Source organism: Squalius cephalus (assembly GCF_949319135.1).
Source record: "Squalius cephalus genome assembly, chromosome: 9".
NCBI lineage: Eukaryota > Metazoa > Chordata > Actinopteri > Cypriniformes > Leuciscidae > Squalius > Squalius cephalus.
In genome coordinates this window covers 42,787,102-42,811,899 of record NC_137130.1, presented here as the reverse complement: position 1 = coordinate 42,811,899, position 24,798 = coordinate 42,787,102, and the positions used below count along the sequence as shown (strand labels likewise).

The following is a 24,798-nucleotide window of genomic DNA, read 5'->3' as shown; positions in this document are numbered from 1 at the left end:
AGTCAGTGTCACCAAAGAAGTGTGTTTTTGGTTGCCAGGGCAAGACAACCCTGCACAGATTCCCAAAGAACCCAGCGTTAAGGAGCCCGTGGATGGAGTTTGTTTTCCTGAGCATAAACGGAGTTGTGATAGACTGTTGTTCCCTGCATTTCGACGATGATTGTTTAATAAACAAAGCCCAGATCGGCGGATTTGCAGATCGTCTATTGCTTAAGGATCGAGCAGTCACAATGATAAAGGTTCGCGGTCGTGCGTGGGAACGGTGAGTAAAACTGTTGAACAAATGTCTCTGTGTGTTGTTAGCTCGGCGCGTTAGCACAGCTTTAGCTTCGCCCACACGGTCCGCCCCCAGCCGCTCGTTTTTTTCCGGAAAGACTCGGTACAGCCAATCTTTCAATTAAAAATCTAATAAAACAAAAGACTTTTTGGAGATATGAAAGATGCAACACTACTCTATAGGTACTCAAGATTAACAGGAGATTGAGTGAAAATGAGCATTTAACCCCCCCTTTAATAGATTCCCTGGGTCAAGCCGAGAACATAGATACCAAGTTTTCCTTATTTGGCCGAACTTCCTGTCCGCCCTTCTTGATTTTCATTCAATATCTACTTTTTCAAACTCCTCCTAGACCTTTTGTCCAATTTTCACCAAAATCAAATCGTATCATCTCCAGACCATGCCGACTAAAAGTTATGGATTTCGTGTCGATAGACGAAACCGTTTTCGTATAGCGCAGCAGCAAAGTTGAGGCATGATGCCGAAAGCACTATTCAGGCTTTATCTCTGCAATGCCTTGACATATTGACACCAAACTTTATATGTGTCATTGTCACTTTACTCTGACCACATCACATAAGTTTAGTAACTGCGCCACCTATTGGTCGAAAGTGATAATTAAATCATATTTTTAATTAAAGTTCATATGATTTTTTCAGCCATTTCGTCTAAAATCCTCTTTAAATGTCTTTAATTGCTCATTGTTGCAGTTGGTCTGACACTTTCAGCCATGTTGGCATGTCTTTTCGTCTTGTTCTTCTTGGACCCGGTAATTGCTGCTTGCAGCTATATTCGAACTTTAAACTTCTATCCAAGTATTTCTTTGATAATTTTACCTATTGCATCACAGAAATAATGATACTATGAGGTTAAAGTCTGTTTGTGTTTTGTTTTGTGAAGCTGTTTTATGACATCTCTCTCTGGGTCAGCGGCAGCACCAACTCAGATTTGAATGTTGCGATATGTTGCTGTATGGAAACCTCTTCAATTATAATAATCTACTGTTAGCATGGACCATACAGCAGCAACAACAATAATAGTTACATTAATATTATTAATAACACATGAAGCAACAAAATAGGCTATCTAGGCGATTTAATTACACGTTAAGCATTGTCGAATACACTCAAATGAGATCGATATGTACAAATTGCTGCACATTCGTTGAATTCTGAATTTTACACACATAAGTTGAAAGCAATTTGTTTGTGGATAGTAAAACATGTCTGCAACATTTATCAAGTTCACGGATAATTGTGGGTGCATTTATTAATCATAATAAAGTATAGGCTACTACAAAAAAAAATCAGATTAGTCCAGAATATGAACGCAACACGTTTAATTTCACGTTAAGCATTTTCCTCCCATAGAAAAACATTATAAGAATGCTAAAATTTGGCTTAATGTATATTACAATGTCCTCCTTATTATGTCGAAATAACATGTTATTATTAATGTCGAAATCAACAATCAAATATTTCAGTATGGTGGCTAAATCAGGCTTTGGGACATTTTTACTAGAGTAAAATGGGTGCTCAGTCTATATTATTGTAGATGTAGTCTAAAGCCCTATTTGGACAGTAAGTCAGGGGCGGTTTCTTCATTAGGGCGATTGGGCGACGCACCACCAAAGTGTCAAAGGGACTTTTTCAATCACATTCACAATCGCATTCAACCACAGAGTTACGCTAGCCGTCACTGTAATCTGCCTCTGTAATCAGAGAATGTCTAGTCCAATCAGCGCCATGTCACGTTCTGTGGAGTACCGCCTCTTTTTGGGCGATTTCACTCTGGCTGAGAATCGCCCAGAGTGTTCCCATATTGCCATAGACTTACATTCAAAGATGTTTTTTTTCGAACTGCAGGCACTGCAATGCATTCTCTATGGGTTCCGGGAGGGCTCGCACTAACGTGCTTACGTCATCATACGTACCCTTAACTTGTGCAGCGATTGGTGGGAACAAACATACACTATTAAAAATCTTTAAGATTAAGTGACAAATAATATTTGAAAACAATTTTGAATTTGAACAACAAGAAAATATGAAACACTACTTTAATATCTTTATCAAATGTGATAAAAAAAAAAATAAAATAAAAAAAAAGAGAGCGAGAGCGAGAGAGACTGTTGGGACATCTCGCGAGTTGAGGCCAGTTGAACTTGAACAACGTCATTGTTGCGAACGCAGTTAATTCTATCGTGTCATTAAAAGAAATAACATTCAGCCGTCGTAGTTATCAGGATAAATTGGTTCAGCATCGCTAGACGAGGTGTTTGAGGAGCACTTGAAAACTGCCACCGTCTTTAAAGGTACATCAAATAGTGAATAGTGTAAATAGTGAGTATGTGCAGGGTTCGTACGGGTGCTTGAAATCCTTGAAAGTGATTGAATTTGGATGTGTTTAAGGTTTGAAAAGTGCTTAAATTTTGGATAAAATGCTTGAAAATGTAACTATATTTCTGTCACAACAAATATTTATCTGACGGAATATTTCGTTTAATAAATGTAGCCCTTCAGATTCAGAGCGATTTGCGCTACGCTGGCCAGAGCAAGTAACGTTAGCGTAAATAGTGAGTTATGTGATTTCAGTTGTTTCTTATTGAATTGAAATTGGAGTAAACATTTTTGGAAATTCGCATCCTGGCTGGGCTTTGTTTGAATTGATTTGGACTTGCTGCTGAATTGTTAACACTCATATAGAAACAAACAAGGAGATTTATTGTAAGAGTCACTTTATTTTTCATTAATATTAAAGTAGTGAAGTTGCCTTTACATGCTTAAGCTGTTGATTTATCCATTGCATGGGTGGACCGAATCCTTATCAATCATCCAAACACTTGCCCCCCCTGAGAGATTTTGCAGGAGCCGCCACTGCAGTAAGTGTTTCTCACGGGGTCGTAATTAGGTAATTTAGGTCCAAAAAGAGGACGTATGGTCACCCTACTGTTTTTTTGACAAACACCAAGGTCATGTGGTAATTTAATTAACGTCCAAATCCACATCTCTTTTTTTTTTTTTAGTTTACAAAAAGAGATTAATTCAAAATTCACTTTTAATTCCTTTTTGAATGTAAAAAAAAAAAAAAAAAAAAAAAAAAAAAGCTAGGTGAATCGATTTTTTTTCTCTCAGCCCTAGTGGAGATTGAATGTTTGGTTTATTCTGTGTTGCAGGTTCAGGCACGATGAGCGGCATTATTCCCAAGAGCAAAGCAAAAGGCATTGACATCTGTGCAAACTTCCACCGCGATTATATAATCCGCTCTGATCTCGGCTGCTTTATGGAGACAGTTGATGTAAACGGAAATGCTGGAACCTCTATTTTCAGTCTGCACCCTGCCTGCAAAGATGGAGACCACTACATTCGTGATATGAACTACTTTTACATCATCAAGGGCAATTCCTACCGCAGAGTCACCAGCCTGGAGACAGACAGCGGTGCCAAAGTTTTCAGCCTTCATCCCAACCTCCGGGGCGGAGACCACTACCTTGCAACCTTGGACGTTTACAGTGTCAAAAACTATTTTTACATCATCTTCCAAGAAAAGGGCACTTATCGAAGAACAAAAAACTTGAATGAAGACTCCGAAGGTGTAGAATACAAGCTCCATCCCAACCTCAGAAACGGCCTCTATTACTGGGGCAAATATATGGCTGGCTGCATCTCATTCCTCAAGCCAGCCTCAGAGTGGGGATACGAGTACTACACCAGTAGAGACTTAAGCGAAGACAATTGCATTTGTGTCTATTCTGTTCATCCTGCTATTCTTAACTTCCTTCCTGGTGGGCTGTCAGTAACTAAAGGCCCAGTCTGTGGCACGTGGGAAAAGATTAAATATTTATTTAATGACAAAAAATCACCATCAAAATATGAAAACAGAATCAATAAAAAGGTTGGATACAATAAGGAGAAGATGTCCCAGATCACACACAACTGGAAGATAGCCACGTCAGTCACAGCTGAAACTGGAGATCTTGCCAAGCTAATTGCGAAGGTTCAGTTCTCCTTTTCTGCAGAATATGGAGGTTCACACGTCAACACTGAAAGCGAAAGCTGGAACGAAGTGACTGAAGTGGAAGAAACACTCTCATTTGAGCTGGAGCCGAATGAGTCTGTATATCTGTGGCAGTACAAACTGGGTATCGGTAAAGAACCAGTGTTGTTCTGCCGGGATATAAAGATAACAAATGATCCAAACCCTCCAACTGAAGTCCCACTGCCACCCGCTCAATCATGAAAACATACCAGGATGGTTTAACTCCAAGGATAACCAAGTGCTTCAGTTAAATACCTTAATTATAACTTCTCAAGCAACTATTTAGATATCTGCATGCACTGCTTATAACAAGGCTGTAATTGTTTATTATAGATTATTGATTTAGATTATTTAGTTACAGATGATGTAACTACAAATTACAACACTATTCAACAACTATCTTTATGATTAAAAGAAACTTATAGAGAATACTACCTTAAAATCTCACACATGTAACCTAACCTCAAATCTTTCAGTATGGTGGCTAAATCAGGCTTTGGGACATTTTTACTAGAGTAAAATGTGTGCTCAGTCTATATTACTGTAGATGTAGTCTAAAGCCCTATTCGGACAGTAAGTGTTTCTCATGGGGTCGTATGGAGTGTGTGTGTGTGTGTGTGTGGTGTGGGCGGCGGGGGGTGAATGCAACAACAAATACTTGACAAATGCATCCACAACCTTGCAACTATGTTATTGTACCTTAATACATAAAGTAATACATCCTTTCCATTCACATTTTGGCCCGCTATTTTTAGGGAAAAATATTTTAGCTTTTAACACCTTTTACATAACACTGTTTCTTTTCAGGGCCATAGTTTAAAATAAAATAAAATCTACAGCACTATTTAAGTACAAATGTATTTCTGTCCTCCTGATGCTCCTGATTAAGATGCAGTTTAACCAATCTTTGCGTTACGCACATGACCCACTGGCGGGACCTAAAGCTTAAAGCAAAAACGGCGACTAAAAAAGCAAAAGCCGAATCCCGGACATTTTGGCCAATTTAGAAAAATCCCGGCCAGACGCATTTTTTTAGGTCTAAAAAGAGGACGTATGGTCACCCTACTGTTTTTGACAAACACTAAGGTCGTGTCCACTGCAGAGCACCGTACAATAACTGTTCGTATGCATGTTAAAGATCTAGCGTAGGCTATTACTGTATTACTGAAATGCTGGAAAGCATTTACAAGAACAATATTTCATCACCGCTCAAAAAGAAGAAAAGCACATAAACATTTGAAATGGTTCGTTATTATGGCAGCAATTATATAGACTACCTTAAAAAATAAACTTTACCTCATGTAATTTTGTATTTAGGCCCTACTTGGCATCTGACAGACAATCATGCGACTGACCACGTGAGCTGTGAGTTCCCGGGTTCAAAGGATCACAAAACTCGCTCTTCCATCGTCAATAAATCGGCATCCGAATGCATGAGTTTTATCACTGAGGTGACACGCACATTTATTTTTATGGACGTCCACATGAGAAACAATAACCGTCCGGATAGGGCTATAGTGTATCTGAAGTCGGCTGAAGTGTTTGATTCACAAGTCGTAAAATGCGCTGAATTTTGAACTCATGCATTTGGTGTAAACATGTAATCAAAAGCTTTTTGTTTTTCACATATTTCACTTTATAGAATGCAATTTTGGTTTTAATATGTTAAATAAAGCTGGATACTGCTTTTAAAGTCTTGGTGTTTTATTTTTTTTATTTTGTATTTTTTTTTCTACCAAAGAAAACATTGTTGTGGTGTATGTTTGACAAATCTCTACTCCCAGTTATAACTCTATATTTACAGTAGGCATAATTGTTATTGTGTATGCAGCATGAGTCAAACACTGTTCGTGAAGATTAATACGTACGTAGTCAGATTAATGAATGAAATACAACTGTTCACGAACAGAAGATTGTATTTGACTCATGCTGCATACACATACGCAATAACAATTATGACTACTGTAAATATAGTTATAACTCCGATTAGAGTTGTTTGCATAAAATGCACTGTGAACATTCACATGTTTGCCCTGTGATAGGCTGCCTACAATTTATCTCCATAATATATACCATACTATTTTCTCTGCGCATATATTTTTTACTTACTTACATCAATCATTATCACATATTTTACATTTACATTTTTAACTGTAGGTGCCACAGACAATTTAATATGGGCAAGTTTGTGTATATTTTACACGTAGTACAATACTGTAGCCTGTGCTGCATTTAAACACCAGACAGAGACAGATAATGATTTATTAAACAGGTGGTCTTTACTCATCTCACTTGCACAAAATAAATGCTGTAATAGAAAGCATAGAAACGCACAGGTGAAATACACTTAAAATTATATGCATTTAAAAATTTGGTCGGGTTGAAGTCATCCCTCCGGATCTTCTGTATCCACTCAGCCCGTCTCGCGGCGTCAACGGGGAATGCATGAAAGCTGACTTCTCTGTTATAACGTGACGACATGGTACATAACGGCACACAACAATGAAGTGCTGAGGCTGTGACCCTCTAAAAGGCAAGTCACCTTGAATCCTAAAAACACTCATTGTGAAAAATATCGCTGTGTTGATGGAACTTGGTCGCTGTTGTCTCTCGCTATCGCGGTCTCCCGCTCTCGCTGTCAAATCACCGGAAGTACTGGCCCACACACTCAAGTTCGAAACGTCAACCCTTACGAAAGAAAAATATATTTACCAATATATTACATGAAATATATTGTAATATATTATTTCTCCTTTCTATTTTCCAATATATTATATAATAGAATACATGGAATAATATATTTGTGATGCATATATTATATAATATATTATATATGTGTGTAATATATTGCAATATATTGCAAAATATACAAATGATTGCCGCTTTCAATATATTTCAATATATTGAACATGAATATATAATATATGTGTTTATATATCCCAAAATATATGCAATATTATATTTATAAATATCCACCATAATGTATTTCGATTTATATGGGAAAATGTTTTGGTAATATATGTAAAGATATAGTGTCACATATATGTTTAATATATGGTAGAATATATTTTAAATATATGTAAAATTATATGGAAATATATACATGAAATATATGTACAGATGTGTGTTCAATATATTGTGGAATACATTTTAAATATATGTAAAATTATATGAAAACATATGTACATATATATTGTAAAATATATACACAATACATGTGTACATATATGAGAACATGCCTAACAATGTACATACATATATGGTGATATATACAGTATATGTAGGCTACATGTAATATCTAAAATAGGAATACTTAATAAATATTCAACCTGCAATATATGTGCAAACCTTTATACCACATATTAACAGACTAATGGGTCATTATCAAAAGCCACCTTTATTTTCTTTTAATCAGGCACAGATACTAAACCCAATTTGAGGTAGAGAGCTACACAGAGAGCCTATTAAAACCTCAAGAGGCCTTGCATATGGTCAGACAAAGGAAATGTGATTGAACTCTACATTTCTTAACAGTACAACAGTTTTAAAGAGTGCCATTGAACAGAAAATATACAAAATATAAATTATAATTTAAAGCAATTTCAATGACCAATGTCTATTTCAAACCTTCAGCAGTGCTGTTATAAAATATAAATAAAATATCTATAAACAAATGCAAAAATAATTATGAATAAATAAAAAATATATATACAAACTTTAATGGAACTGTGGAAGAGCAAAGAAATAAATTGCCGTAAGAACAGTCCGTTATCCTGGTTAGGAGTCCATCTTGGTTCTTCGCTGATTTAAACGACCACGCTTTTGCACTTCACCTGGTGTCTCAGCTCGCAGATTCTACCGTTGATGGATTTTCTGACATCAGCTTCCTTGGCCGTCGGAAACTGGTTTACAACAGCATCTGTGGAACAGAACAACGATTACTCTCCTGCTCCTCACTCCTCCTGCTGCCCCTCTGGTTCGCGAAAATCTCGACCCCCTCCCCCATCTGGCAGAGATGCAATCAAAACTGGAAAGCACCAGCTCTGAAAACTATTTACCTTGCAAAGTTTGAAGTTTCCTCGGGTCGAGAGCCTGCCGACGATCAGCAGAGGGATCCAGCTTGCAGGTGGATGCCAGCATCCTCCTTTCAGGTTGGGCTTGAGGAGGACATCCACACTGAAGAGCCCCATCAGTTGCCATCCCATTGGGGGTGGTACAAGCTTTTGCAGTCTCCCAACAATGTGACGAGACAGTGACGGTTCCATCATTCCTGATTTTCACCTTTTGTAAACAAACAAACAAATAAAATTAATAAATAAATAAGAGCATAAGCAAAGAAATAAACAAGGAAAATCACCACAAGCAATAGAATGCCAAAAATGGTTTAAGTTTTAATGTTTGTTCGAAATTTACCAATTAATAAATACTTACGTGAAGGTCTGCAAGGTGTGCAAAGTGATGTTTCTGTGGGCCTCGAGTGAGTTCACATAATGTTTTAGCGCAGCGCTTCTGTGTTGCACGTCACCACGTAGGCTCACTATTGGCCGACGCTTGTCATGCGTGTGATGCGTGTGACGTGCAACACAGAGCTCTCGGACTAAATCTAAAATATCGTAAGCTGTGTTCCGAAGAGGTCTTACGGGCTTGGAACAACATGAGGGTGAGTCATTAATGACATAATTTTCATTTTTGAAAATTCATTTTATAGTGTCTGTCAGTTATTATAATACATATATGACAAAAACAATTGACCTATGGCTAAGCCACGCCCCCTCCACTGACTCGGACAAACAGGTGCTATTTCGCTTCAAACGCTCGCTTTATAAGCGCGTCCTATTCGATTTGGACGTGCAAATGGATTCAAAATGTTCAAGCGTCGAACTAGACGCGGTACCCGCGGATTTGACGCTCTATTCGCGTTTGGTGTCGCAGCATGTGTGTGTCAGATAGAGAGAGGCGCGGGCGCGATTGCGATCGAACAGTGGAAACATAAAAAATAAAAAATGTTCATACAGGACATCATTAAAACTGCAAAGTGTTTAGCCTACTTGTATTTGTGTAAAACACAACATTGTGCTTTTGTCAAACTGTACTCTTGACAAACTGCAACGCAGCTAGAAGCTAGGCTAAAGTTACATTAGAGATGTTAAAGATAACGTTGAAATACGTTGTTGACTTACCTTAAAACAGATGTAGACATCCTTGTTTAATTTATTCAAGTTTAGTTGGTGTTGTGGTCTAAGTTACCGTATAAATTAATCCAGAGCAGACACTTCTCTCGGTTGAGATGTGACTTGGGAAAGGATAAAAAATACACACCGTCGCCCAGCCTCTCAGGATACCTAGTGTTGGAGTTGAATGTACCCCATGCACACCGTTTGACCATTTTAAACTTAAAATGACAAGAAAAAACAGATAAAAACGAATGAAAACTGACTAACTGCAATGCATTTCAATGGACGTGGAAGCAAAGAATGTCCGAGTGCATTGGGTTAGCTATGCGCACTGTGATTGGCTCATCGCGTTTGGGGGCGTGGCTTAGCCATAGGTCAATTGTCTAAATTATGTTGCATATTCCTCGAAAGTTTTTGTGATGATATCACTAGTTGACAACATAGTACTATTTTCGGAAATCATAGGCTCTGATATTACGCAGGTGCATGTGATGCAACGCTGTCAGACTCGTTTGTCAGACTCATTTCAGTGCAAAATAATGAGGTCAAAAACGATTTAATATACTGCAAATAGCCAGTTTATGTTTATTTATAATTCATTTAGGCGGACAACAAGGCTACCAAGTACTGCGCACAATGTGCAGCAAATTAATTGAACGTTTTATTTCCTAAACGTAATCTTTAGCCGATTTTTAGTTGAAAATTTCAGGACTTCAGTCGACCAAGATTTTCTTTGGTTGATTACAGCCCTACTGTTGACCGATGGTGGTTTACTTGAACAATCACATGGAACAAATTGCAACCTCATTTTCCTGCTTATGCCTGTGTAAGTGAGTGACAAATAAATTTCTTCAAGGGTCAATTCCTCAGATTTCCCACATTTAAAAAAACCCCACCTTTTGAGACGTGCTTTCCCCTCCTAATTTTAATTCTTCGTCATTTTAATTCCAGTGATATTTGTTCATTAAGTTCTTAGTCTTTTAAATAGTTATTTCTTAATAAAGTTGTTTGTTTCTTTCTTTCTTTTGTAAAGCGTCTTTGAGTATTTTGAAAAGCGGATCTAAATGGATTAATACCATTTGATATAGAGTAATATTTGATGATTTAATACTCAATACTTGCCTTTAACTACCATGTTCCGCAGTTTGGTGTTTTCTTTCTGTAAGGCCTTGATCTGGCTCTGCAGGTCTCTGGTAAGGTCGTTGTTTTCCTGGCTTGACGATTCTGCTATGAACTGGCTGTCCTCTGAGAGTAGTTCCTCCTCCGCCTGTCTTTGTGCAGCAACCTTGTCCTTTTTCTATAGGGCAAAGATGTTCATTTGTAATATTTAATCATGGATAATCCAATACACAAATGATCCCTAATGTGATATCAATCTTTGCCGCTTAATTACCCGGTTTGGATTTCCATAGCCAGAGTTTTTGTTGCCAATACTGGTATCTTCATCACCAAAGTCTAGGCATTTTGCTTTTCTCACCCTCGGCATGTTATCTGGATAGAGTTCCTGCTCAGCAGCTCTGAGTGTAGCCTCTTTTTCTACATTCATATAGAAGGATATATGTACTTAATGCCAATAATCAACACCATACAATGAATAATAATAAATACTACAGAATAAATAAAAAATAATGATGTGTCCTATTTTCAGACTTCTTTAAAGAGGTAGTGCCATGAATTGTTTTGTTTTTTTAATTATGCATGCGTCTATGGATAGAATTGATTTTAGTCCTGTAAACCACTTGGCAAATGGAAAAAGACCTTGCAGTGATATACTATAGTGATAAACAAACTTAACACTTACTGTATTTTTTATATATATATATATATATATATATATATATATATATATATATATATATATATATATATATATATATATTCCTTTGTACATAATCTTGAAGGTAGGGTAAGTGATTTTCTTTTGTTAAAATAATTGTTAAATAGCTCTATAGTTCATTAGAGTTCAGTAACATGAGTTGTTTGTTCAGTAACAGGAGTCTCCATGTCTCTCTAGATCTTTATTAAACAGAAAATGCATTTTCAGTTTAGTTTCAGTTCCAATGTTGTCCAACCAGGAGAGAGAATTCACACAGGATACAGATTAAACAATTTAAATTGGAAGTGATGATGAAAGAATTGAGATGACAAAAATAGAACTGAAACATTATAAAATTTAAGCTAATAAATGGGTACCATTTCCTGATTGGCTGACATTTGTCACCTACCTGAAAAAGTATTTTCTGTTTATTAAAGAGCTGGAGAGACATGGAGACTCCTGTTACTGAACAAACAACACTCTTTAACAATGATTAGGCCTACTATCAGAATATAACCTTTTAACCTTATAACAAAAAACTATTGTTTTGACCAAACAATATCAATTACCCTACCTTTAATACCCAAAGATCATGTTATAGGGGGAAATAAAATAATGGCACTGCCCCTTTAAAACTATCTATGAAGATCTGGGTAATGCTATATAGCCATTGTAAAATATACACACACCATGGGATACATTTACACAATTAGAGCTAGCCATTGTAAAACAGTCAAATATGGGAAACACATTTTGATAGATAAACAGAACGACAGACATTCAGTAACTTTAGCTGTATTTGATAATACAATAAATGGAGTGAAATAAGTGTGAGTGTGTGTAAAGAGTAAGACCGACTTGCCTGCTAAATGAAGAACAACAGCATGTTCGACGGGCCATCCATAGGCTTCTTGTCTTGTGGTTAGTTATCAGTATCAGCTGGGTCAAAATCAATTATCCAGCTGATGGGAATTATGCTGGTTTTATCTTTCTCAGGTCCCTTCGCCCAAATAACAAGGGCAAACCTATATTTTGACATTTTTGTTAAAGAAAATGATCGCATCCTTGATGCTGGTGTCTCTTTCCCTGTTACCGTCCTCTCGCGCCTGAATCACACCTTCCCGCTCAAGCATTGCGCATGCGCGAGCTCCGTGCTTCCGTCCACTCCTCGCGCCTGAATCACTTTTTTTTAATGCTTTATTCAGTAACAGAACATACAACAATTAAATACAAAAAGAATAGTAATACAAAACAATAATCTCGCGCCTGAATCACACCGCAGCCCGTCTCTGATCACACCTTCCCGTTCAAGCATTGCGCATGCGCGAGCTCCGTACTAACTTACTCGTGAATGTGGTCTCTGCATATCTGCAACTCTGTTTTAATAAAACTGCTATTTGTGTAATGCAGATTTTTGTCTTCACTATTTTCTTTAGGCTATATAGCTATGTCATGCATATGCTATGGTTGTTTATTTGGAAAGTATATATATATATATATATATATATATATATATACACACACACATATATATGCACATGCATATATTCCAGTATATTAAAGCATATCAAGTCAAAGAGTAAAGACAAACTATTACATGTAAAAATATAGTGCCTTTTTTGGTCTTGATTGCAATATATTTTTTATATGTATCAATATATATACATATATGGTCTACACATATATTGCAATATATTGGAAAATATAAATATTAAATCCCATATATGAAAATATATTGCCTAATATAACACATGATATTTTCCAATATATTGCAATATATTTTTGTTTCGTAAGGGAACGGTCGCCATTTTGTGCACGGAGCGAATACTATACCACACCGGGTGTGTGAGAGGGAAATCTAGTTCAAAGAGGTTTAATATAGTTCGGGAGAGGGATCCCTCTGGTGGCGAGCAGAAGTTGGAAGAGAACAGAAGCAGAAGAGCCACGGGAGTCTCGTTTGACAGATTTTCAGGATGAGCCCATTTATTTATTCTTTTGCTCTTTATTGCGAGCTTTAATCAGATTGCATGAGAATATTTGGACCTGGTCTGACAAAGCGGTTTATCACACATTCAACAACTGTTGCAACTATTAAAATTTTTAGCATTTATTGTTATAATGTCTCATCTGGATATTAAAACCCTCAAGTTTCTTCAATAATAATCCCAATATTATTTATTTTTACAATTATGTACCTAGTGAGTTCCTCTATAGTCTATAGCATTTAGAAATTTTCATCTTTTCAATTTACATTAACCTGAAATATTTTCAAATGAATCATAACTAATCAAATCGTGATATCTATATCGATACTCAGCCCTGTAGTTTGATTGAATCAAATAAAATCATCACACTAACAGATTCTTCTGTTAAGCTTAAGCCATTAGTTGGTCCACATCTTCCTCCAGGTGTGTAGATCATCTCGTTGCCCCATGGACGTTCCCTCTTCACCAGGAGACTCTTTGTGAGCCGTTGCAAAGGACTTTCTCTCCTTGGCGAGGGAGGATTGTTACTAGCACGTCTTTGATCCCTCACTTTATGCTGTGGTTGTTGGTGTAGTTTAAGATGAAAGGCTTAGACCCAGGTGTCACACACAATTTTGCTGATCATTGAAAAAAAAATCTTTCCCTGAAATTTTTAGTATGGATTTTTCCATACCAAAACTCTATTTTTATTTTTTTCTTACCCAGTTGGCAGATAATTTTGGTTGCTTTGTGCAAAAACTCACTTAAAGGTATAGCGGAGGATTTTCTTTTTCCGGGTGGGTAGTGCAAACTATTGGTCCACCTAAGTGTCAATCATTCTGGTGATATGTTTACGTAAGGCCGTCGTACGTGCTCGTCCCTTAGTTTCCGCTTTCTGCGCATGCGCACTTTCAGGTGTTTATGTGTGGTGAGCTAGAGCTCAGCCATTCATTGAAGCTCGCCGTTTCACCGGGTCCTTTGAAAATGTCTGAGGGTCGCAAGAGAAAAAGTTTGTACGAACTGTATGAGAAGAAGAGAAAGGCCTCAGAAGAGAGAAACAAGATCAGAGTGTTTTTGGGAGATTGTTTCACACGATGGCGTGCGCTGAAAACACAGGTTGGGCTTCCCACTGATGCCTCAGTCGCGAAGTTTCTACTCGACAGGTAAAGTTTGGCATGCTATTTGGAGAAAAAGTGCAAATCTTCTTTTGGAAAGTAATCTTGTATGAGCGATGCCGACAGCAACTTGTAAACAGAGCGTGCACGAGGAGAACCTCGCACACGTTTAATAGGCGTTAGCAGGTAGCAGGTAGAGTGTTGCGCATGTGCATTTTTTCAAAAAGTGGAGAGGGCGGTTCTTATCTAAAATTCGGAAAGATCCTCCGCTATACCTTTAATTTTATTATTTTTCTGATCAGAAAACAATATATAATTTCTTATGTCATTTTATTTATCTAGTAAATGTTTCTTGATTTAAGAATTTTTTGATATTTGGACTGGACACAAGACAGAAATACTAAGTAAGAAAAGCCTTTTTTGCAGTGAAATCATTGCAGATTCAGCTGTTAGACCTCTATAACTGAGCAGTAAAGAGGAAAGCACTGACCCCTCTCATCCTCTGTATCACTCTTTACTGCCATCAGGTCGTCGGTTTAGAGCACCTTTGGCCAAAAAGAAAGCTTACAGGAATTATTCCCACTGCAGTTTCTATCACGGGCGTAATTTCCTATGGGGACAGGGGGGACATGTCCCCCCCACTTTTCAAAATCCCGTTTGTGTCCCCCCCACTTTCAAATTCGTTTGTTTATGATTTTTTTTTTTCCTTTTCTTTTTTCGCTCACCGTCATTGCCACGGAGGAGCAGGACAAAGAAAGCTCGTGCCGATGTGCGCTGCCGCGTCCAGGAACTTCGCGTCCACACTCTAAAAATAGCTCAATGAAAGTTCTAATGAGCAGGGAGCGCTCCTGACGCGCACACACACGCACACGACGCACAGACAGCGCGCTAGAATCGAACAATAACACACACATGTATGCCAAAATGCCCGTTTTATCGAGTATCCTCACAAGAACATTCTTAAATGAGTTAAATAAAATCTTAAATGAAAGTCAAGAGTAAATGAGAAAATTAAATGCGTGAGATCCTGTCAGCGGCAGATCTTAAAGGGACAGCAGCCACTAATTCTCTGTCAGTAAAGTTAAAGGGATAGTTCACTTTGAAATTAAATTTTGGTATGTTTTAGCTTACCTGAAGGGCATCCAAGATGTAGGTGTCTTTTTTTCCGCAGTAGTTTCAATTTTGATATTTTTAGGTCAAACCGTTCTTGTCTGTTAGTCATTTCATGCAGGTATATGGATACTGACTCAAAGAGCTTGCACAAAGTCCAAAATAAAACAGTTCCCCATCGTCCAAATTAAACAATTCCCCATCGTAAGTACACATTGATGGCCTAAGACACGAAACGAGCGGTTTGTGTGAGAAAACGAACAGTATTTATATAGTTTTTAGCTCTTATAACACAGCCGCGTCCAAATGATCTGAGGGCTCGGCAGGTATAGATATATACACTAGATGTCGCCTTCGCTACTGCAGTTCATTGGAACGGAACCGTAGCCAAGGCGACATCTAGTATATCTATACCCGCCGAGCCCTCAGATCATTTGGACGCGGCTGTGTTATAAGAGCTAAAAACTATATAAATACTGTTCGTTTTCTCACACAAACCACTCGTTTCGTGTCTTAGGCCATCAATGTGTACTTACGATGGGGAATTGTTTAATTTGGACGATGGGGAACTGTTTTATTTTGGACTTTGTGCAAGCTCTTTGAGTCAGTATCCATATACCTGCATGAAATGACTAACAGACAAGAACGGTTTGACCTAAAAATATCAAAATTGAAACTACTGCGGAAAAAAAGACACCTACATCTTGGATGCCCTTCAGGTAAGCTAAAACATACCAAAATTTAATTTCAAAGTGAACTATCCCTTTAACCAAAGAACAAAGGGAACAGAGAAAATCATTGAAAGAAAAACTTGTAGCTTTAATAAGGATTAATCTATATGTAATTTATAATTTATGCAGTGCGGACTATTTGATAACCTTATTCAATTTCTGTAGATTTCGTACCTGTTAAGACAGGAAAGTCTCATACAGGGCCGGATTAACCATTAGGGCAAGCCTATAATTTTTATTATTTAAAATTACTTTTAACATTTAAAAACAGACGTTTTCAAATTCCAAAGCTTGCAGAAGGTTCCTAATGGCAATACTGACTTAGGCTACAGGTAGCCTTGAGTAAATTAACTTGTCTTATAAAATGATTCATAAAACGTATAAATATCAGTTGAGCCTATGTTTACTTTCGTCACTGCCACAGACGGAAATGAAAAGACTATCAGTCAAAGTTCAGCTTTAGGAGGGGAAGAAATAGGCCAGGATAAGAATACTGAGAGAATAAGAAATATGAAGATGAGGAGAGAGCAGGTATTGACAAATAATCTAATGACAATGTTTTAAATAGCCTATTTCTTATAATTTTTTGGCCTTCAAAAGTCCTAAATTGCACATATGTAGGTCAGAGAAATCCAAATTTTCTCGGGGGAGCATGCCCCCCAACCCCACTAACTACAGGGGGCCTTGAGTCTTGATGCCCAGGGCACAGGAAATTCTTAATCCGGCCCTGGGTAAATATGACATTTATTATGGGTTTAAGTGAGGATTGTTTAAAGTTCACTTAAATTAAAAGTTGTTATATTTTTGAAGCCTAATAAATGTTTTGGGGGAAAAAATAATTTTCATCGAGACATCGGTAGCTATATTAATATCAGTGATACAGGCCTTCATTCATAAAAAGATGCTATTAAACAATTAGGCTATTTAAATACTGTCTTTATGTTGTTTCTACATTACAGTGGAAATTGAGTCTCACTTTATTTCAATTTTATTTACACAAAACATTAATAGTGAACATTTTTGACTTTATAAAATGATTCTCTCACATCTTGGCAATCGGCCCCTATTAAACAATAAAAAAGTAAGACATATTTTTGTTATACTTAGTACCCTACTATTCTTTTTAGCAGAATTTATCATTATAATCAACTTAATTATTTTCAAAATTATTATTTTTAATTATTTTGTATCACCATAGTCCCCAAATGTATGTAAATGCAGGAAATGGGATTCAAATCGAAAAAAATTTCCCCCATTTTGTGTCCCCCTCACTTCTCAAACCAAAGTTACACCCTTGGTTTCTATCTATTAGTATATTGCATACTTTCTGTTTATTTATTTACATATCCATAAGGTGTTTTTTCTTTTTTTTTTGGATGAATTGTGTGATTTATATTGTGTAACAGATAGCGTACAACTAGCGAACTCCAGAAAGCTGTCGTCATAACTTTAGTGATTTTACTGGTGATTGCGCTTCTCAATATTTTTTCTATAAACAACAAACAGCAAGAATTTTTTTAATGAACATTATGTTCACATTTACATACACTTATCCAGCGAAACATTATGATTTGATTTTGTGCGTAGTTCCTTTTAACCTAATTTGAAGTAATATACACTAAAAATGTATATTCAGATTATTTACAAACAGTAGAGAAATTAGCATGTCAGTACGCTACAACATATCACGTTACCAATAACACGAATCAAGTCTGCTTATAACAAAAATATATAGCAATAATCTTAATCTATTCATTCTTAAACACTTTAAATCACTATTTAGTATAAACAATTGCACTTTACAGTCATATATTTCCAAGTTTTAAACGATGGAATCAATAGCCTAGGAACTGCATGCACGTCGTTCTTGACTGCGTTCACTGAGAGAAACCAAAAGTAAACGTACTCGATTAACTCTTTACATGCAGCAATATAGCACGGCCTGAAACGCAGGTTACGCAAGTAACCGAGTACGTTCCCTTTTGATACTTTACTCGTGCAGTATCGCTAGACGCTGTTATGGGGAACCAATACAATCATGCCGTGCTATGGCTGCGGAACGACTATAATGTTATACTTGGCCTTAAAGGGATAGTTCACATTGAAATTAAATTTTGGTATGTTTTAGCTTACCTCAAGGGCATCCAAGATGTAGGTGTCTTTGTTTCTGCAGTAGTTTCAATTGTGATATTTTTAGGTCAAACTGTTCATGCTTGTAAGTCATATAATGCAGGTCTATGGTCACTATCTCAAAGAGCATGCACAGAGAAGTCTAAATTAAACAATTCCCCGTCGTAAGTACACATTGATGGCTTAAGACACGAAACGAGTGGTTTGTGTGAGAAAACGAACAGTATTTATATCATTTTTACCTCTTGTAAACAAACACGTCCAAGTGATCTGAGGGCGCGCGCGCTTCCGGCACTTTCTTCTTCTTCTTGTTTTTTTTTACGGCGGATCGCAAACAAATATGTGCATTACCGCCACCTATCTCAGAAATGGACCATTGACACTTTCCTATACTTCTTTAACCTATCAACCGACATAAATTCCCCTTATTTACCCGCATAGAGGCTTCATAGAATTTGACCATTTCCCCCCCATGACAGGAAAAAAAACCCTCATTTAATTCCGGCGCTTGCGCAGTGCGCACACGTCACACACCAGGAAGCGCGCGCGCCCTCAGATCACTTGGACGTGTTTTTTTTTCCTGTCATGGGAGCTGAGAGTGGACGGAGGAGCTGAACACGCAGCGACATGCTCTGTGCATGCTGCATGCGGTTTGACCTAAAAATATCAAATTGAAACTACTGCGGAAACAAAGACACCTACATCTTGGATGCCCTTGAGGTAAGCTAAAACATGTTGGCAAAGGTAAATGCATTGTCTGCAACACATTTCTTCTCCCTCTTCGTCTTCCTGCCATTTTCTCCTCTGCTTCAGCCTCTTAAAAGTCCTCGTCCATGCTCCTAACAATTTTGACCTTAAGACCACTTTTAAGGGTTAAGATGCTTTCTGAATTACTTTTTTCTTTCCTAGGATTTTTTCTTTAATTTTTCAGAGTAAATGCCCACATTTCTAAGAATTTTCTTAGAATTTTGTCACTAGGAGCCCAGGATTTTACCACCTCCGCCTAGTTTTGAGACAGGAAAAAACCTGGGCTAGTGCAATTTCGTCCACTGTCCATCTGGATATCGTCTGCTTGGTGACCGGATGCCCTTTGGTGTGGCCTCTGAAGCATACAGAAAGCTTTTCCACGTGTCTAAAAGAGGCAGGACGCTCTATGTATATTCTCAAAGCCCTAACAGGGCAGAGTAAATGCAGCTCTCTAAAGACAGAGTAAATCGGTCTTTACAAAAATGAAAATCACACTCATTTTTGTGAGAGCCATCCCTCATTTTTTTTTCGCATGTAATAAAATAGCAGTCAGTTTGTTTTTAACTTCTATTGGATTGAATTTCAGGAGCTGGTAGTACTCACAGTTCTTGTAGTTGTCGCAAGGCTTCTTTAATACACTGATCTCTCCCCCATACCACAACTGCGCCACCCTTGTCCGCTCTTTTTATTACAAGATCATAGTTATTTGAAAGCCAGTCCAAGTGTCTACTTCTAATTTTGGAGGCAAACATATTGTCAATTTCATAAGTTAACTCATCTCATACTCATACTCATCTTGTTCTCATTCAACACAATGCAGAAGTTATTTAAATTAGCACATACCAAAATCTCTAAATCAAAATTCAAACGGTCTCCCAGGGAAAATGAGTATACATTTTCGATGATTTTTAATAACAGGTGTAGCAAGGTTTGTTCGCAAGGTGATCGTTTAACAATTATAAATAATTTAACACAAAATGAAAGTAAAGCGGCAGGCCCTCACAGACGACTGCTGCCACATATAATAAAACATAAACAAAACACAACATAAATTCCAGGCCTGGGGCCTGTTTCAGAAAGGAGGTTAAGTGAAAACTCTGAGTATGTTCACCCTGAAATGAGGGAAACTCTGGGTTTTCTGTTTCAGAATGGGAGGTATGTTAAACCTGAGAAATCAGAGTAAATCAAGCCCGTTTCTGAAAAAGAGGTAACTTATACTCAGAGTCAGTTACCACGGTAACTTGAATAAGTTTAGTGACGGTAACCATGGAAACTGAACAAAGGCGGGAAACTGAGCAAAGGAACTGGGTAGGGTTGCACCAGCCGTTCGTAAGTTCTTTCTTAAATTGGAACGTAAAGGCCACACTAGAGGCTTAGTAACTACTAGCTAGTTTATAATTAACTCTGAACTTTATTCCGTTGCACCATTTGTTCGTAAGGCAGAACGTAGCTAGTAGGTCGTAAAGTAATGCGTAGTCCATAATATGACGTTTAGCCTCGATGATCCAATAGCAGCCTTCAAATACGTGAGCAGATGTTGTGTTGAAATGCTGTGAATTTCAGTTTATCCTTCATTCTTTTGCCTCACGTTACTAACGGTAAAAATAAGTTTCCATTAAATACGATACTTGATCATGAATAGCATAAGTGTTTTTATATGTAAATAACATTCAGAAACTGTATTTGAAAAGAAATGAATAAGGATCAATAAATAAATATTGATACAAAAAACTTAAGAAATTACGTTTATTGATTATGACTGATATTTGACATGCACATGGACCGATGCACACAGCGGCGTGCTGTTTAGGATGGGTTTGTGTTAAAGATAGCCGCTAACAAGGTAATCTTTTCACATGATGTTCTCTCTCTTAAAATGTAAGCGAGTGTAAATGTCAGCATAATCATATATGTCTAAAGAATTGAAGTCTGTCAGGTAAAAGAAGATCTTATTGATGCAGTTCAGTCTGTCTGATATTTTATTCCATCCGTTACTCCTGATCGGAGGCTGCTGTAAATATTTAGTTTATACGTAGAGTTACGCTTCAACTAAGTTTAATGGTGCAACGCAAAAATATTTAGAAGTGCGTAAGTCGTAACTTAGTGTCCATTTACGTCAAAACTAGGCTAAGGCTATAACTTACGCACAGCTGGTGCAACCGGCCCCTGGTGAAACTCAGACATGAACAAAACAGGGAAACTGATCGAAAACAAACATAACCCTGACACCAATCTTCCTCAGAGCAGCTTTCTTTCAGCAAGATTTAGCTTCTTACAGAATACTTTTTTTTTTTATCTATTATTTTGAAGGTTTTGAAAGTTTCAAAAAAATATTATAAAAATATAATAAAAGGTAGAGTGACCATATTTTGATTACCGAAAACCAGGACACTCGGCCCGGCAATGAGATACTCAAAGGATACTCAAAGTTTACTCAAAGATGCCTTATTAATTTCAATACATTTTAAAGTAGGCTATGCCTCCTCTGTATGGATAGAAAATTGTTATATTACAAAATACTATCTATAACCAAAAACACAAATTCAGATAGGCTTCTCAGAGGTTACTCAACATGTTTTATTATGACAGGTTTCAAAGTCTTAACTCTTTAGTTTTCTTCTTCCTCTTTATCCTGTTTTTCTTCCTCATCCTCCATGTTTGCCCATCTATATTTTGCTGTAGAGCTGATCTTTCCCAGCAGTTTTTTGTTGCTTAACACACAAGCATGAAAGTCTTTGCAAGAAGTGTCTTTGAAGTTGTATTGCACAAATAGAATCCCTTTCAATGACTCAATGGAGAGCTGGTTCCTCTCCTTTGTCCACTGCAGAGCATCAGTGAGAAAACCCTCTCAACATTTGCATTGTGAGAGGGCAGTGCAAAGACAAACTGTTAAATCTTCAGTAGTTCTGAGTAGCACTAGCATGCAATGCTTTTGGCCTTCTCAAAGTATTTGGTCCACTTCTGGTGCACCTGCAGGCCAATGAACTCCTCATCACTGTTGTACCTTTCTATGAATTTTTTCAGATTGGCGACCTGGTCAAAACACTTGACATTGTCAGTTGGCACCCCCTTCTCTCTTAGGTACTTGATGCAGGCCTCCACATCATTCCAATCTGGTGGCTCACTCATATCCATCCACATAAATGTTGAGAACTCTTCCATGGGAGTAATCCACTTATCTAGATATTCCAGACAAGCACTGTACAGGCCTTGTACATCAGCACAGAACTCACCAAATCCATCTCTGCGATTTTCTGCCAGTAGTCCCTTAACTTTAAGGGACATGAAATTCTTGCTTTTACGTTCAAGAAGAATGTTGTGGATGCTGTTCAATATTTTCTTCACCTCCATGATGGAGTTGTTCTCCTTTTCCATTTGTTGAATGTAGGTGTGGAACACAGACATGAGTGAGTGCATGTGCCACAGGTAGATCTCACTGAAGTCGTTTTCAAAAAACTTCTTGATCACTATGGGTGGCTTTTGCTGTGACAGAAAGGATGCCTTTAAAGCTGGAAACATCTGTAGTATCCTTTCGATGCCTGGGAACAATGACAGCCACCTTGTCTTGCTGTGAGAAAGCATCCTCCTGTACTCAATGTCAACAAAATCACAGTACTCCTTCAGGTTCTCAGTCCGCACATTGTAAATGTGGAAGTACTGGTAGATTTTAAACATGATATTCTCAAGGTCAACCTCTATTGTGTCTGCCCCATGATGAACACAATTATTCAATATGTGTGCTGGGCAACCCACACCAATCAGAGTCTTGTTCTGTAGCAACCTCTTCAAATTTGCAAACACATTGTTTCCCCCTTCATCATGTCGGATTCCACCAAATTTTGTGTTGAAATTGTCTCCAGTAAATGCAATGCATTTTTCAGACAAATTGTTTTTTGCCAGCGTTTCAGTGAGATAATTTGCAATGGTTTCTGCTTTCTCATTAGGTGTGTCTTTCACCTCAATTAATTTTGTTTGCACACCGCCCTTCTTCCAATCCAAGTACTGGATTATGATCGGGAATATTTTCACTGCTCCATGGTTACTCCCATCTGTACAAATACCACAATACTGGATTTCTTTCAGTGCTTCACGTGTGACTTCAACAGTGTGGGGCGCTAAAACACCATTCACAATGGCTTCGGTCTTAGTGTGGGCACTATTAAAGTTTTTGGCTGTGTCAGAATCTGGGAATACCTTTTTTAGCAATGCTGTAGCGTTTATACGCCCGTATAAATCTAATTAATTATTATTCATAACGAATTATGATCAATAATTAATAATTTAATTATTTTCAGAATTTACTGTAGCAGAATCAATAGCATGATCATTTTATCGGTTCATCCAATGAACAGAAAGCATAAACAATTATTAACTCTAGGAAATATAATATCTTCCTGGCCAAGAAAGAATAATTCACAGCTAACAATAAATTACGAAGTAAATTAAGGGTAACAGCATAGGTAACTTAAATCGAAGTTCAAGACAATAAATTTGATAAGCACATACACAAGCAATCTCTTTTCAAATACAAACAATGCTTTATTGATTATATACTAACAACTAATGTCTAACACAAACACACGCGCACGCATACACACACATTCATACAGGTTGCAGAAAGGAAGAGAGTAATAAAGAAAGAAATAAAGAAAGAATGAGTTTGGAAAGAATGAGTTAAAGGGGAAGAGGAAGAAAATTCCGAATCTCTATATGCACTTGTAAGACATGACCTGAACGAACCATTAATCATTAATTTAACCCTTCTATCGTTTCTTAGACAGGTTATTAAATTTATCAATACACCAGTTCAGCTCAAGAGTCTGGAGGTAGTCTACTTGGGTTTCCGTTTGAGGGTTCCCTTTTGTTGGGTAAAAAGGGTGTTTTTCGGGGTCCGTTGGTTGATCTCCTCGTGCTTGGATAGAGTTTAGGGAGAACCAGTCACGTGGTGGCTGGCGGATGGTTGATGCGTCTTTGCAGCTGAAAGCGTGCGTTGCAGTGAATCGTGGACCGAAACTTTGCAGCAAAACTTAACTTAAAACCGAGACTTTCAATCGGAAAAGAAAGAATAACACAAATAAAGAAAGAAAATGAGATACGGAAAAGAGCTAGATGACTGGAAATGAGTCTAACCCATCTGATCTTAATTTGGGTTGATCTGCTCGTCTGTTAACTTTACATGGTTACTAAACCATCGTCTGCCGTCTCCGTCTTTGTTCTGCACTCGTTGAGAGCTCTTCTGTATCAGAACATTTTGAACGAACTAACTTTTTTTCCCCAACGCTCTGCGCTGGTTTTTAAAGGGTTTTTTAAAACAAAAAAGGTTTGTTAGGCTACTCCTACAAATATGTCATGACTGCTGCTTTGTTTGCAAAGTCATAAATCATGTCTTCCCTGGGGTTTCTCTAATTTAAAGACCAGATGCAACAGTTTAGGCATGATTTCTAATTATCAGAATATGAAACATTTTACACAGATTTAATTCCAGCCATCTTGCTAGTTGTGTTCGTAAGATAGCATTGATATGAAACACTTTCATTCACACATCTAATAATTATAATTATAACAATTACATGAATTATATGGGATTAAAGCATATTAAACGGACACATATATCGTAGAAACACATAGAATGATGTATGATGTTGTCCATTGAAAATTGTTCTTGAATGATTTGATGTATAGTTATTGGTAAGAATTAG

At 37.3% G+C, this 24,798-nt stretch overlaps 1 long non-coding RNA gene across 1 annotated transcript; it reads right to left on the bottom strand.

Annotated features, from left to right (window-relative positions):
• Positions 1–7,691: 7,691 nt before the first annotated feature.
• LOC307164365 lies at positions 7,692–11,022 on the bottom strand. Its single transcript, XR_013822266.1, has 4 exons — positions 10,880–11,022; positions 10,609–10,783; positions 8,371–8,593; positions 7,692–8,231 (listed from the first exon to the last, which is right to left on the bottom strand). It is a non-coding gene; the product is annotated as an uncharacterized lncRNA (long non-coding RNA).
• Positions 11,023–24,798: the final 13,776 nt, after the last annotated feature.